This window comes from Protopterus annectens, chromosome 7.part0 (assembly GCF_019279795.1).
Source record: "Protopterus annectens isolate FY-2018-M chromosome 7.part0, PAN1.0, whole genome shotgun sequence".
Taxonomy (NCBI): Eukaryota; Metazoa; Chordata; order Ceratodontiformes; family Protopteridae; genus Protopterus; species Protopterus annectens.
In genome coordinates this window covers 1,668,746,090-1,668,765,270 of record NC_056739.1, presented here as the reverse complement: position 1 = coordinate 1,668,765,270, position 19,181 = coordinate 1,668,746,090, and positions in this window count along the sequence as shown.

Sequence of the window (19,181 nt, the reverse complement as noted above, 5' to 3'; positions counted from 1 at the left end):
GAATTTAGCGGGACATGTATTCAAGTGTTTGTAAAGTGCACTAGTGTCTTTTAATAGAAATATCGTAGAATCCTTCTTTTTAGCTTTCTCTCTGTTTTGCCTACATAGAAGGATTTACACACTGTGCACCAAGCTAAATAAACCAGTCCTTTGGAATCACAATTATAATATTCATTACTACCTAGCCACTTATTCCTACTTTCTAGGTAGAATTTATCTGCGTTCATAATGTATTGGCATTGATTACACCTACCGCATTTGTAGGTGCCAAACTTGTTTCTATTGGATTTAGTTGGTTTGTTTTCCAAGAGCAGTCTTAGATTCCTGGAATTTTTATAAGTTATCTTTTGTGGACCTCTAGGTATTTTTTCTATATCTGTGATGGAAGTGAAACGTTCCCATTCTTTTAAAAACCTATTCTTTATTATATTGTTAATTCCGTTATACTCTAATACTAAAGTTTTCAAACTAGGAGTATTGTTTTCCTTTTGTGTAAGGCTTATTCTTTCTAAATGGGTAGTATTCACTATAGGTTTGAATCTGTCAATTCTACCCTTCACTACTTCTTCTCTTATCTCCCTAACAAATTTAGTGGGGTATCCCCTTTCTAGGAACATAGATTCTAACAAGTTACACTCCTCCTCAAAATCTTCCTTTCTGCTAGTCATACGACTTCCTCTAACAAATTGACCTTTTATTATGTTCATTTTACAATGTAGAGGATGTGCACTGTCATAATGCAGAAAGGAGTTGCAGAAGGTGTTTTTCCTGTATACTTTTGTTTCTAACTTGTTATTAAATTTGTAAATTTCTACGTCCAAATATTGCACCCAATTTTCTGTTATTTTGTGGGTAAACTTTAAAAAGGGGCTGGTGGTATTTAACCATTCCAGAAATTCATCTAATTTTTCTCTACTTCCATTCCAGAAGATTATAATATTATCCAGGAAGCGACGGTATAACTTCCAATATTTTTTAAAATCAGTAGTTTTAATATTTTCTTCTTCCCATCTAGTGAGAACCAAGTTAGCAAAAGTGGGGGCACATGCTGCCCCCATAGCAACTCCTTGCAATTGTTGGTAAACTTCTCCATTAAAATATAGGAAGTTATTCCGTAGCACTAAATCCATAAGCCAAGTGGAAGTTAGTTTTTCCTTTGGACTCAAACTGTCTTCCTGGTATATAGTGTCTTCGAACATCTTTATACCTTCAACCCAGGGTATAGAGGAAAAAAGGTCGATAATATCAATAGTAAAAGAATGGGAACGTTTCACTTCCATCACAGATATAGAAAAAATACCTAGAGGTCCACAAAAGATAACTTATAAAAATTCCAGGAATCTAAGACTGCTCTTGGAAAACAAACCAACTAAATCCAATAGAAACAAGTTTGGCACCTACAAATGCGGTAGGTGTAATCAATGCCAATACATTATGAACGTAGATAAATTCTACCTAGAAAGTAGGAATAAGTGGCTAGGTAGTAATGAATATTATAATTGTGATTCCAAAGGACTGGTTTATTTAGCTTGGTGCACAGTGTGTAAATCCTTCTATGTAGGCAAAACAGAGAGAAAGCTAAAAAGAAGGATTTACGAACATTATTACGATATTTCTATTAAAAAAGACACTAGTGCACTTTACAAACACTTGAATACATGTCCCGAAGCTAAATTCCTCTTTGTAGTGTTAGAACAGGTTAAAATAGATGGTAGAGGAGGGCCATGGGAAGAAAGAATTGAATTTCGAGAACTTTGGTGGCAACTAACTTTAGATGCCAATAACCACCCTGGCCTTAATGATTTTATCTCCATTATGCCACTACTTAAATTAAGATCTGCTAAATTATAAAGGTATGACATCTAAGGAATCAAATTTAAAGTATAAACATATTTTAGAAACATATATGTACATAAGAAAATTTTACAAGTAAATATTTTATATTTATATTTATTGTTTTACGTTACATATTTCACTTTTAAACTTATTTCATGTTTAAAACTCTCTATTTCTTCTCCAAAATCATTCTCATAAGGATGTATTATAACTCTAAGTTGGTTGTAACACATTTATGTGGAAGGGCATTATTAGTTAGAATGATTCTTGCTAAAAAGCATTTTGTATATAGCTGATGAATTATTCATGAGTGCAGACACTAGATAGGTTGATTTTAAACAAGTTCATTTGAATAAATGATGGTTTTAATTAAACAATTAATGTAAACAGGATATAAATATGTGTTTGGGATTGTTCTACGTTACATCTGATGAAGTCATTCTGTTGGGAAGTATTGGAATAAAAGACGTTAATGTGTTTTATACCTTGATTTTGCTCCGTTTTGTGCCTTCGCATTATTTGGACTGATACAGTCAACTCCAACCGTTTTTTCCCAGAGCTGCTACTACTTTTTATTAGTTGCAGAAATAGGCAAATACATTTCTGCAAAAATTAAAATGGAGGCATGACAGCTCAAATAAAAGCATGTATTATAATCTTTTGGCATGCCAATATCCAAATATATGGCCATTGGCATGGAAAAGTGTTTAATTTTTACAAAAATAAAAGTTATTTTTTTTGGTTGATCTCAGCCATTTAAGCATAGGGCAGCATCTCGCGAATGGGATCATGCCAAAAATTTAAAAAAAATTGAAAACTCAATTTTAAGGGAAATCTGCATTTTGCCATTATAGTCTATGGCATGCAGAATCAAAACAATACCAGGGAACAGTGGTTGTTAATGGGAAAGGCTCTGGGGTAGTGCAGTAACTATGGACTAAGGCAGTGGGTATGAAAATGAGGGGACATTTACTGAATCACAAAAATATTCTAAGTGCCAAACTGCACCTAACTGTGTATGTGCTATAACATGATCATGTAAGTAGGAGGAGCAAAAGACATGAAAAGGGTGTGTGTAATGCATGGTGTAAGTACACTGGAGCTCTATGTCCCCCAGATAAGCTTAGCTAAGCACAGCTAAGCAAGGGTGTGTGTCTGAGGCTGTACTGACTTATTTCATGAAATGAAGAGCATGTTCACATCTAGGGATGCCTATTTCTTAGTGTTTACATTAGCTAAATGGCTTTGCATGACACACACCGGGTAGAAAAAAAAAACCTGGACATAGCAGGACTGTTTACATTTGGGCACTGGGTTTGTGTGACACACCTCAGGGCTTAAAAGGGGCAGAAATGGAAGGAAAAAGAGGAAAATAGCAGAATAAAAGCAATCAAGAACAAATTACATAGCTAGCAGGTGGAATGTATCATAGTCAGCCAATCATACAGGCAGCATCTGCAGCACAACAGTATAAACTATTGGAAACACCTTAAAGTCTATTTTTTCCCACAAACTCTGCACCATTGGTGTACACATGTAGGGGAATTTTAACCGGAAAAATGTGAGGCGCTGCCATTGCTATGATCCATCAGTATTTGCTAGAGGCTTAGGGCGGTGAGAAGGATAATGCTGACAACCGCCACAGACCAAGGAGGAGGAGAAGAGTGTTCAGACCCAGGGTAACCTACCAGGGGCTTCATGATCTGGACATAGTAAAGCACTACAGGGTGGATAGAGACATACTTCAGCAAATCATCGAGCTGTGCTGGCCTCAAATCAGACCTAGAGCCAACAGAGGGGAACCCATCCCAGTGGATACCAAGGTATGTGTAGCCTTAAGTATACAAGCTACAGGTACTTTCCAAAGACCTACTCGGGACATCATGGGGGTCTCACAGGCATCTGCACCAGTTCATGAATGCCATGCTACCACATGCCAGTGAGCACATTTACTTCCCCAACACCCGTGAGGAGAGGACCAGCAATATCCGTCTCTTCCACCGTGTAGCATAATACCCAGAGGTACTGGGTGCAATGGACTGCACACACATCCACATTAAACCACCACCCAGTGAATGGGGTAGGGTCTACATAAACCACAAGGGATTCCCCTCCATCAACTGCAAGGTTGTGTGCAATGTCCAGGGCATTATCATGAATGTGTGTACTGGCAGCCCTGGGAGCTATCACAACTCCCACATCTGGCATTCGGCACCGCTGTACCAGGCATTTTCCAGTGGGGGCATCACATATGGCCCTCTGGTGAGGGATGCTGGCTATACACTGGACCCATGGATAATGACACCCATCAGAAATGCACACACACACACACACACACACACACACACACACACACACACACACACAAGAATGTCATAATGAGGCACATGCACAAACCAGGATCATTATAGAGCATGTGCTTGGGATGCTCAAGTTACGGTTCCGCTGCCTTGACATATCTGGTGGATCCTTGCAGTACTGTCTAGCCACATGTGCACACATGTTCATAGTATGTGCCATGCTACACAATATGATCCTGCGGAAACAGCTGCAGCAGGAACAGCACGGGGAAGGGCCACACAGCCCACCACCATTGCCAAGGTCCCCACAAGCACAGAGGGGCTCAGAGGAGGAGGCCCCTGAGCCTGTTCCTGTAGGCAGAAGGAGATGTGCCCACTATGCTCAGGCCTTCACAAGGAGGCAACGCATAGCACACACACTGACACTGTAGGGACCCCCCAGGACTGACACCTCTCTTTGATTCACACACACAGTAAAATGGATGACACACATGTCACATTACCTGTAACTTATCATGTATAGACAGTGTACTGTGTGTATCCAACATAGGCAGCCCTCAAGCACCATCCTCACAACTGTCGCAGGCACAAGGTAAGTCATTCTTCTTAACAATAAATGAATGGATTAGTATGTTTTGGTAGCATATCTATGGCAATGTTGCATGCATGCAAGGAAATGGGGTGGCCTACTTGGATAGCAGCAGACAACTGACAGCTATGTGGGACACCAGGAAATGTCTGCCCAAAACTGGCCTCCACACATTATGCAGTAGTTCCCAAGGTCTGGACAATGGCAGAAATAAAAGTAGAACAAAAGCACAATGATAGGCATGTGCTGTAAATATCATCCTTACATACTGATAAAGTTGGTAGGGTGAGGGGTTTGCAGTAGCGGGAATTGTCTGAAGGTTATGTAGTCTGAAACAGTAATGTCTGTCATTATTTTGTAACATCAGTCTTCAATTATATGTAACTAACTTGCCATAAAAACACAAGTTTAAGTAGACAGGATGAAACCTCTAGCCAGACACCTGGACAACCTGCCAAAAAATGTACATTTTTTTTTCAATATTATTTTTTCTTTTTACATTAATAAATGTCACAGATAAAAAACATCTTACAACTTGACCGTATATATATGTTATACATTGATGTCAATACCATAGGATATAGGTCGTACAACATATCTATTTACACTATGTACATAGATGCGTGCACTGTTAATTCCACAGGTATACAGACAGTGTATACATTCATAATATCCAAGTTATAATTTAATATCTGAACTTGTATGTGCTCTTCGGTTCCATTAGAGTGTATTTCTAAGTTGCTGTGTGATGAATTATGCTAATATGATATTAAAGGTTTGTTCCCAAATTTCTCTGGATTTCATGTTTTTGTTTCTTTTATCTATTACTATTTTATGAGCTAAAAGGTGTTGTATAGCTACTTGTATAAAATCCTCCCAAGAGATATTTATCATATCTAGCCATTTAAAATCTATATACAGTTTCATTAGCAGGAACATTGTTAAAAGTGTATTTGCTTGTTTTCTTGGTATGTTGGGTGGGAGAATGTGTAATAGAGTGAATTCCCAAGTTAATGTTGATGTTTGATAACCCATTTTTTGTAATTGTACCTTGAGAGAGTTCCAGAGTTTATAGACACATTTACAGCTCCAAAATACATGGATTAAGTCAGCTATCTGTTCCTTACAGTGTGGGCAGAAAGGTGATTTTGATGTGTTAAATTTGTGTAGGATTGCAGGTATAAAATATGCATTATTATTGATCATGAGCTGAGTGTATGCTAACTTTTTGAGGGGTATAATCGTCAGTGTTAGATTGATTGCCTGGCTTATTTGCTGATCATCTATGGATGGTTTAATTTTTCTGCAGTAGTTAGAGAAGAGGAGGTCTTTCTGGTATTTGATTTCATTTATCATTTTATATGAATCAGTAATAGTTTTCTTGATGTGATAATAGTTTTCCCGAACCTGCTACAAGTTTCTATGTCACTACTGGTCATAGTAGCATTTTGGAGGTAACTGGAACACAGTTCTTTGATTTGTCTTAACATTGTTATGTGTGATTTAGGGAGGTTTAAGTTGGTCCTCATTTCTTGTACTAACCAGTTAAGGTAAGGATAAATATCTTGGATTGTTTTATCTTTCAGTCTGGGAAAATGGACTAAGCCCAGCATCTTATTGTTTATTTTTAAATTTGGGTTTTTATGAAGAGGTTGCAGTATTGCCATGGCTTGTCCAAGGTTCAAGAATTGAAAGAGTTTTTGCACTAAGTTGATAGAATGTTTTAAGGCCTCTATAATGTTATAAGTTTGTATTTCTTTCTGATTCAGGAATGGAAGTGCTTTGGGATTGAAACCTAGAGCTTTAATATATCTATAATAGATTGTCACCCAAATAGGAGACCAATTTTCCATTGACGGGTTAAAAAATGTACAGGTTTGAGGTATGGCCACACAAAGATATGACATCTCACATTAGAAAGATACCACACAAGCAGGAGATCCCCAGCCAGTATATCACCAAGTTGCTGGACTGTTTACACAGCACGTCATCACTCAACTGGCTGTAGCCACATCTCACAAATGACCTTGTTCGGCAAAAATGTACATAGCTGCCCTCATAATATTGGTCTATGCATAATACAACTAGTATTCCTCTGGTAAAGCACTGTGATGACCTGAGGATGTCTGCCACTAGGTAATGACACAATTCATTATAGTGTCAGACTACAGATATGTCAGAAATTGCCTTCTAAACAAACCCAATACCCCAAGGAAAGTCCTGTGTACTCCTGAGAGGTGTGGCTGTAGCACACAAAACCCTGGATGGAGTGCAACTATTCCTGAAATTGAGTCCCACTCTAACTATAGAAGGTCATACTGGGCATCATCCAACACCTAAACAATCACTGGACATGTTGAAACCCACATCGGACTATGTCACTATATTGTGTATATATGTCTGTGCATACAGACAGCTATGTACACCTTAACTGTCCCCCCCCCACACACACACACACACACACACACACACACACACACACACACACACACACACACACACCAGACAGGATTACCCTCAGCTAGCTGTAGGTGGCCCATATGTGATATATCTGCATCTGTTGCATGAAATAGACATATATATGGGCAACAGATAATTTATGTCAAGCACAGACACACATAGATGTGGGGAAGTGAGAGACAGGCAGTGATAGAGAGAGAGAGAGATGCATTGGACACAGAGTGAGTCACACACATGGATACCCTTAATGGCATACAGTGATATCCTGCTGTGGACAGTGGCATACCAGTTGTAAACAGTTGCACGCTTCGGCATAAATGGTGAGCACCGTTGTGTAATAGTAATGAGGTTGGGTTTATAATATCACATCACCTGCCTGTGTGTGTGTGTGTGTGTGTGTGTGTGTGTGTGTGTGTGTGTGTGTCTGTAGGTCTAAGTATTAGGAGACTGTTCCACTGAGTAAACTTCACATTGCCCTAGTTCACAAGATCTGTTGCTGTTATTCAGTTTAGAAGTACCATTGGACACCTATCACCCCTATAAGCTCTGTAGCACATGCAATAACTGCTAACACTATAGTAGAAATTACTAGATAGGTAGGAGTTCTAATCTCAATACTGGCAACTGTGTGTGTGTGTGTGCGTGTGTGTGTGGGTGTGTGTGTGTGTGTGTGTGTGTGTGTGTGTGTGTGCATGAGAGACAGATGTGTGTGAGAGAGTGAGTGTTTGTAGGTAAAACAGTTTTAGGCCATTCCCACCCACAACATTTTCCAGTGCCCCACTTTATCAGTCCTGCTGATGACATTCCCCTTATCAGCAACTTTGGCCAGTTGTCAGCCCAGTAAGCTCCATAGTGCATGCAATAAATGTGTAGCACTATAATACAAATCACTAGATAGGTAGGGGTTCTAATCTTAATACTGGCAGGTAAGTGTGTGTGTGTGTGTGTGTGTGTGTGTGTGCGAGAATCTTATTGTGTGCGGGTAATACCATTTTGAGTTGTGTACCACCCTGTACACTTCCCATCACCCTACTTTACAAGGCCTGCTGATGTTATTCACCTTAGAAGTACCTTGGGACAAGGCAAATTCATATGAGCTCCGTGGCATGTCTGATAACTGTGTAACACTATAGTAGAAATAACTAGTTAGGTCAGGGTTCTAATCTCAATACTGGCAACTCTATGTGTGTGTGTGTTATGGTGGCTGTTTCGGTTGAAAAGCATACCATGTGTGGGTTACACCATTTTGAGTTGTGTACTACCCTGTATGCTTCCCATCACTGTACTTTACAAGGCCTGCTGATGTCATTCACCTTAGAAGTACCTTGGGACAAGGTGAACTCATATAAGCTTCATGACGCATCGGATAACTGCATAACACTATAGCAGAAATAACTAGATAGGGAGGGGCTCTAATCTCAATATTGGCAACTGTGTGTGTGTTTGGGTAAGAATCATATCCTGTGTGGTTTATACCATTTTAATGTGTGTACCATCCACAACTGTTTACCAACTCCCGGTGGTATTAATTTATACGGGGTGTTAATGGCATCTGCCTCACATGCAGCATGTTAAACCATTGTACAGGCCATACTAGTCATCTGTATAGAGGGTCTATATTAGATCACTGAATGCTTAAAAAGCAAACAGTGATTAATCGACCCTATGTAAGCGAAAGCTTACAATGTCGAACTGTCAGAACAGTGATTTTTTTCCAAGGATAAAAAAATTGCTGTTCCAACAAAAAAAAAAAAAAGAAGACAAAACACTTTAAACTTTATGTTAAGTGGGGGGCTTCACCCCTCACACCCCCAACCAACTCTGAGACTGCAATACAGTGCCGAAAATGGTGAAGTAAAAAAGCGGCCAAGCAAATTCTTTCCCAGGGAAAGAATTCACTTAAAAGCCACATTGATATTTTGCCATTTCAGTCTTTTAAGTTCGACCACGATGAATTCGAAAGAATGCATCTTTGGTCTTCTAATAGGAACCCTGTATAGAAGTCTACAGAATATCTGGATGTTTGTAAGCCATATGTGATATGTGTCCTCTAACAATAGCCATGTAAGTGATATTATTGCCAGATAGGTCACAGTTAGTGTACTGATACATATGCCAGCATCAGATATCATACCTGACTGAAACATCATGCTGCTACAATGTCTGTTACCCTATCACTTGTCCAGGCTTTTAGGAGCACTAGATGACTCCAGTTGCTATTTCTGGTGGGTTATCTCACCATCTATGAAGGCATTCACAACATTATGTGTTGTAAGAGGTAGTGGGTTATGTCCCATGCGTACAATCTATGTGGGGCATGTCATGTGTATGTAGAACTATCGTACATTAAAGAGGATATGTAGGTTTATGAATCTGTCTATTGCCAACTGTATTTATGTTATTGTAGGCACATCCCCGGTGTCAGTCTTTATTGTGTGTATGCAAAAGATATACCATTTTGTCTCCCTGCTCCACCCTGTGAACTCAGGAATACACACCGATAACCTGTCATGCATAGTACCATGCATGCCCTCACCAACTGCATCAGGGTTGACTGTATGAGAAAGAAATGGCAGGGGCAACAGGTGCCGACACGTGAATCTTTTGCGGTCAGTCTAATGGCTAAGCTTGTGATGGACCTACTGACAGTACTCCAGTAACCTGTTCACTATGTATGAGCCTGTGGTACTACACAACACTGACGTGACATGTCTGAAGTCTACCTGTCTGTGATAGGGGGTATGTACGCAAATTCACATTGTCAGACAACAGTGTCCATCACACATTATAGCATGCATACACACCTGGTAAATGTACATTTAAAGCTGTACCCTGGCTATGAAATGGTCAGTGTATTTCTACTCTGCCATACTTCATGTTGGTAATGTCTGCAGGGCCACAGCTTGCAGACACACAGAGATCTGGAACACAAACAGAATACAGCATGACAGACTGCATTCAGTCAGTGGTACTAACAGCAATAATGCATCATGGCTAATAAGGTACATACACCTTTATGTGTACCCATTACAAATGCAAGCAGACAGCACCTTACACAGTATTACATAGCTACACTGTACTATATTCACCCTGTGCATCAGACCCATATTAGCCTGTCCCTGCATCAATGGTATGGATGACAGGGATGTGGCACAGGTATCATCATATGCACAGGGTGAGGTGTGGGTTTGCCAGAGGCCTAGGTTGGGCCATATGGTTGACATACATGCGTGTGTGTTTGGAGGGGTTTCCTAAAGATGGGCTGTGCAGAGGTGCTGTGTGTGTCTGGAGGTGACCTGCGTGTGATACAGATGTGTGTGTGTGTGTGTGTGTGTGTGTGTGTGTGTGTGTGTGTGTGTGTGTGTGTATGTATGTACGCAGTCATGCCATGTGGCTGCCCTACAGAGGGGTATGTTGGACAGCTGTGGAGTTTACATAGGAAGGTGTCCAGTTCTCCACCTCTGCCACAGACACATGAACTGGTCCTGCCAAGGGTCTCACTGGCACCACCAGGCCCAAGGTCAGATGCAGTACTGCTTCCAGATGGTGACTGCTGTCTGCTGGATCTGTGTCCCTGACAGGACTGGCCAGGACCATGTGCCCATGGCCTGCTCCATTGTGATGTTGACAGCAACCCCCCTTCGGTAGTGCTGGTGTCACTTCCACTATGAGAGTGTGAAGGGGCAAAGCCCCGTAGACTCTCAGCTGATGTTGGTGCTGACCTACGTCCATGTGGCCGATGCCCATCTCCCACAACACGCTCTAGGATAGGCATGCCACGGTTGTTGATTGCCAAGGTCTCACCCCACCATCTATTCATGACCTCAGTATTTTGGTGTGTGGCCTCAACAAGGTCATGTCGCCACGTAAATCAGGAAGAGTTGCATCCAACACCCGGAGTATTTGTCCGGTGTTGTGTTCACTATGTGCCTGTGCATCCATGACAGCTCAAAACATGTGCCTGGTGACATCTGCTATGGCACGTGTGACAGCGGCTTGAAAAGCAGAAGTCCTCCTGTGAGCACCCCTGTCCATCCACCTGTGTGGGACCTCACCTGTACTCTGGCTATGGCCAGTGTCTACACTCGCACCAGCCATAGTCACCACACTAGTCTGTTCCATGCCACCATCAGCCAACTGTCCATCATCTGTGGCTGCTGGGGACAGGGCATGTGTGGGCATTGTAACTGTGTGCGGTGACATTGTGGATGACTGTGGGATGCCAGCAGATAGCACAGATTCAGCCCTTGATAACACCACCTGTGCCTGAATATGACCATCATCGTTGCCATAGTCTACAGAGATACTGACATCAGATTCTGGGTGGGATGTACTGTGACCACCATGGCCACCTGTGGGGGAAAGACATATGTAAATTAATACCTGCACTATACCGTTTGCTGCTGCACATGTGCACACGTACACACACGCACACACGTGCATACACACACACACACGTACAGGTGTTGTGGCAGACAGGCATTACACATACTTCACAATAGCCAACTGGTGATATTCAGAACACAGTCAGACCACTACATACACACCCTGGACAGGCCCTCAACATCATGCAGTGCAGCCCTTTCCACTTAATGTTACTACTTATATACACCTATGTGATATGTGAGTAGTGTTAGAAGGTGATGGGTCTTCAAGTAACACACACTGCACCCATGTACACATAATTGCTGTTCACCTGTATAGCACAGTGGCAACTCCTTCAGAACATACCTCTCAACTGTGCAAAGTGTCACTGAATGTCTACATGTGTGGCTCATATTTCTGGTGTGTTCGTCATAAATCCTGTGTTTGACACATTACTGGGCTGATATGAGGACTGATGCCACTAATTGATGACATATTTTGAGTCTCACACTTCAAAACCTGCAGTACATGTATGTTACAACAGATACTGTTACACTAACAACCTTCTACGCTTACAGTGGATATTATAAGTGTAGATACCCCTGTTAACATGCCAGGTTTGTCTGATATATAACATGAGACCAGAGAAATCATGTGTTAACATTTCCCATCTTCAATGTGACCTATAACCTGTGCAATCCAATTGAAGAACAAACACACCATTTAGGGGTAACATGTAGAAGTTGAAATATGTACAATAGGCTGGTTGCATGACTGTGCACACCCTTAAACTAATACTTTTTTAAAGCACTTTTTGATTTCATAACAGCATCAGTCCTCTTGGGAATGTGTGTAGCAGCATGGCACATCTCAACTTAGCAATATTTGTGCAGTCTCCCTTGCAGAAGCCCTCCAACTCTGTCAAATTGCTAGGGTCATCTCTTCTGCACAAGCTTCATCAGGGCACCCCACAAATTTTCTATTGGATGTATGTGTAGACTGTGGCTTGGCCATTCCAAAGAGTTGATTGTCTTCTGGTGAATACATTCTTTTATGTATTTTAATGTATGGTACAGGTCATTGTTATGTGGAAAGGTGTAAGTCCTCTCCAATCACAACTTTCTAGCAGACACATTAAGATTTTGGGCCAAAAGGGACTGGTATTTTGAACTGTTCCTAATCCCCAGCACCTTGGCTAAAGGCTCACTTCCAGCTTATGAACAGCAACCCTAAAGCAGGACACTGCCATCACCATGCTTCACCATGGAGATGGTGTTCTTTTGGTGATGCACAGTGTTGTTCTTCTGTCAAACAAACCTTTTGGTATTGTGGCCAAAAAGTGCAACCTTGGTCTCATTACACCATAACACATTTCCCCACATGCTGTTGGGAGACCTGATGCATTTTTCCTGACAAATTTGCCAGACCTGGATGCTGTTCTGTGTGTGAGAAGGCTTCTATCTTCCAAACCTACCCCATAGGCCAGACATGTGGAGAATATGGGAGACTGTTGTCACATGTAGTACACAACTGGTACTTGCCAGAGATCTCTGCAACTCCTGTAATGTTGCTGTAGGTCTCCTGACAGCCTCCCTGACCAGCTTGGGTATTGTCTTCTCCATACATTTGGAGAGATGTCTAGTTCTTTGCAATGTCACTGTTGCCCCATATTTCCACCACCATTTGATGACTGTCTTTACTCTGTTCCATGGTATATGCAGTGGTGTGGAAATCTGTGTGTACCCTTCTCTGGGCTGATACCTTTCACAAATGAGATCCCTTTTCTGCTTTGTAAGCTGTATGTGAACTGTGGCTGTTGTTGCAGCAGGTAATTGAGTAAATTTAGGATAACCCTGGTAGGACAACTGACTGTTATTTGCTGTTAATCAAAGAGTCTCTGTAATTGATGGCAGGTGTATACCCAAGAAGACGTAATGCTGTAATAATATCGAAAGCTGTTTCAACACAGTATTAGCTTCAGCCTGTGCACACATATGCATCTAGCTTCTTGTAAGTCTTTTAGGTGTCATAACTGTTCCCCTAACAAATTTGATTGTTTTACAATTGAATTATATACGTTATAGGTTACATGAATGGTTGGAAGGGCTTGGAAATGTTTTATTGTGTTCTCATTTTTGTATATTACAAATACCTGACATTCAAACAGGTGTGTGTACACCATTTATATGGACTGTATAACACTAATGTATAAAATGTGTTCCTAGTTTTGACCCTTTGTCCCCCATTTTGTCAGTCTTTGTCCAGATTTCTTGCAATGACAGGTTGTGAGGTATGCTACAGATATGTTACATCTCCTGCAAATAGGCTATTTTGATGACCACTGTAATGAAATGCAATTAACCCCACCACATGTGAACATGCAGATATCATAATATGGCTGAGAGTAACAGTTGTGTGCATGGTCACATGCATGACCTTAACATGCCTGGGGTACAGGTCAGCCACAACAAGACAATCCCATACTCACCGGCTTCAGGCTGCTGTCTTACATCCAGAACAGAGATACCTATGTAGCTGTGGGGGAGAGGCATTGTCAGCAGACTCATATCTGGCATTGGTACAAGATGACTGCTACATTTCTGTACAGGTACAGTACAAGCTATGATAGTACACAATTTGCTGTCCCTCACCATAGATGTGCACTTGCGTGCATTACTAAACCCCACCCATAAATGCAGTTTGAACTAACATATGCATCTAGATACTCTATAGAAGACAGTATGACTGCTACATGATTAAATTGATGTGAACTGTGGTCTTACCTGGATGCTCCTCGCCTGTTGTCTGAGTGCCACCCACCTCCATGACTTGTGTTTCATGTGTTGGCTGTTGTGTGGGGGCTGCCCCAAGGTTGGCAAGGAGCTCCACTGTTGCCTTAAGTGGGGCCTGTGTGGCTGGACCCCCAACTGTAACAGTACAGGTCCTGGCCATGGCAGCAGCCCTTTGCCAGGCATGACATATCAGATCAGTTGCCCGATGCCTGACCTGATCATATGTGCAGCCATGGTGGCCCAAGGTGTTAACTCTGTGGACAATGTCATCCCACAGGGCAGTCTGCTCCCACAGATTTCATCAGCTATGGCCGAACAGCCCCACATGGTGCTAGATTATTGCTTCAGTGATAGTGGCATTCTCGTCTGCAGTGTATGCTGGCTGACACTGCATGTCACCTAGAAGACATAAATAGGGAAACAAATCACAGGACCTTAGTCATTGCCCAGTTATTTACAGAGCCAGCACATCAATATTGCTTATCATTAGCCACCACCTACAACCACATCATACCCCTGTCATCTATCAGCAGAGTATGAACCTGCATTGCACTCCTGTTCATGATGTGTCATGTTCCCCTAATTGAGGGCCAGTACATTGCCTAAACCACCATTCATTATTTATGTTTGTGTAGAGGGATGACAGTGGCCATCTTCCTTGCAGATGGGATGTCAATGGTGTGCAGGCTTTGCTTACATATAGTGTGTAATGGAGTTGGTAGCATATGCCTGAGTTCAAGTAAGATGCAGACAGGAATGCTATCAGGTCGCATGAAGACTTGCTTTTGTTGACTTTGATTAGGCAGTATGCACCTGCTCACTGATGATAAGGGGAGGGGTACAGGTGTTGTGCATATCTATCTATACTGATGGTGAGCTGGGGGGTGATGTTTGCCCTAACCCTGTCTGCAGCAGGTTGGCTATAGCTATGGTGTCTTTGTATTTGGTGTGATTGGCCACCATTACAAGGTGGGTTGGGTTATTGCCTCTGAGATTGCAGACATATGTGAAGACAGCATTGTGATTGGCCTTGGTGGATGTTTCCAGTTTGTACTCATAGTTAGCCTTACAATAATCCACCTGTGACCTTATATGCTCATTCACACAAAGGATGACTTGCTGCCAAGTTGGTGCTTGCTCCTACTTTGCCCTGTACAGCCAATATAGTGACCAGTTATGTGGTTTGTGTATTGCTGATGTCCACCAAAGGGGATTACTCTACTTTGATGGAGACAGGTTTTACAAGTAAGCTATTGCTGAGTCCATACAGCTATGTAGGTGGTCATATAGCTGTTTGTAGTAGGCATAGACACCAGGTCATAACACAGTTGGACACTTCTCCAATTTCAACCTGATAATCATGCTTATTCTAGTACCCATGTCTGTGTCAGGGCAATGCAACACCCAGTAGTTGTAGAAATCTGTTGGATGCACAGAAACTAAGATTATACATGTGTACAATATGTACAGTTTATTTACCTGATGTTTTGCATCCCATGTCTGTTGTTATGAGGCAGCCAGGTACACCTACTCATACATACATGTGCACAGGTAACACCTGATATACATTTCTGTTCTATGTCAGTATGGCACACTGTATTGACATTCTTGCTGCTCAGTCATTCCTGTTAACCTGTTGGAGGAGGACATCTGGAGGACGCCACATATACATGGGGTGATGGACCCAAATTTATGGCATTTTCTTAATATTGTTGTAACACACTTAAGTCATTTGATAGCACAGTAGCTTTTCCATTCACAGAAATACCCTGGAGGATGTCCAATGTTCACATGGCGGGAAGAGAGCAGAAAGACTAGGACTGTGGTAGGGAGGGCAGGAACTTTTAATGTTGGCAGTATGACTGGTATGGGGACAAAGCTAGCTGATATGATGGACAGAAGGAAGGTTGATATATTGTGTGTGCAAAAGACCAGATGGAAGGGGGTAAGGCTACATGTATCAGAGTCAGGTCCAAATTGTTCTATCATGGTGATGATGGGAGGAGAAATGGTGTAGGTGTTATCCTGAAGGAACAGTATGCCAAGAGTGTGTTTGCAGGTGAAAAGCATGTCAAATAGAGTGATGTTTATGAAGCTGGAAATTGATAGTGTAATAATGACTGCTGTTAGTGCATATGCTCCACAAGTTGTGTGTGCAATGGATGAGACAGAAAAACTTTGGAGTGAGTTGGATGAAGTGGTGATGACTGTACCCAAGGATGAGAGAGTGGTGATTGGAGCAGATTTCAATGGGCATGTTGGTGAAGGGAATAGAGGGGATGCTGAAGTGATGGGTAGGCAAGGTGTAAAGCAAAGAAATGCAGAAGGTGAGATGGTGGTGGAGTTTGCAAAAAGGATGGACATGGTTGTGGAGAATATGTGTATTAACAAGACAGAGGACCATAGGGTGACATACAAGAGTGGAGGAAGATGCATACAGGTAGATTATATCCTATGCACGAGGGCCAGTTTGAAGGAAATTGGAGAGTGTAAAGTATTGACAGGGTCAAGTGTAGTTAGGCAGCATGGAATGTTGGTCTGTGGGATGACATTGGTGATGAAGAAGAGGAAGAGGATTGTGAAAGAAGCGCCAAGGATCAAATGATGGAAGATGAAAGAGGGTGATTGTGAGGTGGTGTTCAGGGAAGAGTTAAGACAGGCAGTGGGTGGCAGTGAAGAGTTACTGAATTTCTGGGTAACTACAGCAGAGCTAGTAAGGGAGATGACTAGATAGGTGAATGGCATGACATCTGGACAGAGGAAAGAGGACAAGGAGACCTGGTGGTGCAATGACGAAGTACAGGGGAGTATACAGAGAAAGAAGCTGGTGAAGAAGAAGTGGAATTGTCAGAGAGATGAAGAATGTAGACAAGAGTATAAGGAGATGAGCTGCATGGAAAACAGAGAGGTGGTGAAGGCTAAGGATGAGGCTTATGAAGGGTTGTATGAAAGGCTGGACACTATGGATGGAGAAAATGTCCTGTACCAATTGGCCAGACAGAGGGACTGAGCTAGGAAGGATGTGCAGCAGATAAAGGTGATAAAGGATAATAAGGGAAACGTAGTCACAAGTAAGGAGAGTGTGTTCATCAGATGGAAAGAGTACTTTGAGGGGCTGTTGAATGAAGAGAATGCGAGAGAGAGAGAGAGAGAGAGAGAAGGTTGGATGATGTGGGTATGGTGAATCAGGAAGTGCAACGGATTAGCGAGGAGGAAGTAAGGATAGCTATGAAGAGGATAAAGAATGGAAAGGCTGTTGTTCCAGATGACATACCTGTGGAAGCATGGAGGTGCTTAGGAGAAATGGCAGTGGTGTTTTTAACGATTGTTTAATGAAATCTTGGAACGTGAGAGGATGCATGAGGAGTGGAAAAAAAGTGTTTGGGTACTGATTACAAGAATAAGGGTGATATGCAATGCTGTAGTAAATACAGAGGGATAACATTGATCAGTCACAGCATGAAGTTATGGGAAAAAGTAGTGGAAGCTAGGTTAAGAAGGAAGGTGAGTATTAGTGATCAGCAGTATGGTTTCATGCCAGGAAAGAGCAGTACAGATGTGATGTTTGCTCTGAGAGTGTTGATGGAGGAATACAGAGAAGGTCAGAAGGAGTTGCATTGTGTCTTTGTGGACATAGAGAAAGCATATAACAGGGTGCCTAGAGAGGAGTTGTGGCATTGTATGAGGAAGTCAGGAGTGGCAGAGGAATATGTAAGAGTGCTACAGGATATGTACAAGGGTGGTGTGACAGCAGTAAGTTCTGCGGTGGGAGTGACAGATGTATTTAAGCTGGAGGTGGGATTACATCAGGGATCAGCTCTGAGCCCTTTCTTATTTGCAGTGGTGATGGACAGGTTGACAAACAAGTTCAACCAGGAGTCTTTATTGACTGTGATGTTTGCAGATGACATTGTGATCTATAGTGAGAGCGGGGAACAGGTTGAGGAGACCCTGGAGAGGTGGAAATATGCTCTAGAGAGGGGAGAAATGAAGGTCAGCAGGACTAAGACAGAGTGCATGTTGGTGAATGGGAGGGAAGATAGAGGAATGGTGAGGATGCAGAGACTAGAGTTTGCAAAGGTGGAGTAGTTTAAATACTTGGGTTCAACAGTTCAGAGAAATGATGAGTGTGGGGGACAGGTGAAGATGACAGGCAGGATGGGAGGGTGGAGAAGAGTGTCAGGAGTGATTTGTGACAGACGAGTAGCATTAAGAGTGAGAAGGAAGGTCTACAAGAGTGTAGTTAGACCAGCTATGTTATATAAATTGGAAACAGTGGCACTGACAAAAAGGCAGGAGTCAGAACTGGATGTGGCAGAGTTAAAGATGTTAAGATTTGCACTGGGTGTGAAGAGGGTGGACAGGATTAGTAATATGTATGTATGTTAGAGGATAGCCCAGGTTGGACAGTTTGGTGATAAAGCCAGAGAGTAGCAGAATTATGTTGGTTTGGACATGTGCTGAGAAGGGATGCTGAGTATATTAGGAAAAGAATGGTAAGGATGAAGCTGCCAGATAAGAGGGCAAAAAAAGGCCTACAATAAGGTGTATGGACATGGTGGTAGAGGACATGCAGGTGTTTGGTGTGACATGGAAAGATGAAGAGGACAGGAAGAAATGGAGGCAGATGATCCGCCGTGGTGACTCCTAATGGGAACAGCCAAAAGAAAGAGAAGGAGATATAATGTCAGTCTTCACAGGGTGCCAATGATTTGCCAGACATAACACAACGTTATGAGTAAATGACTACAAATATGATGCACACATATGGTCAGTGAACATAACACTGGACAGTTGAAAGGTATGAGCTCAGTATATCACATGCAGTTCAAAACACAA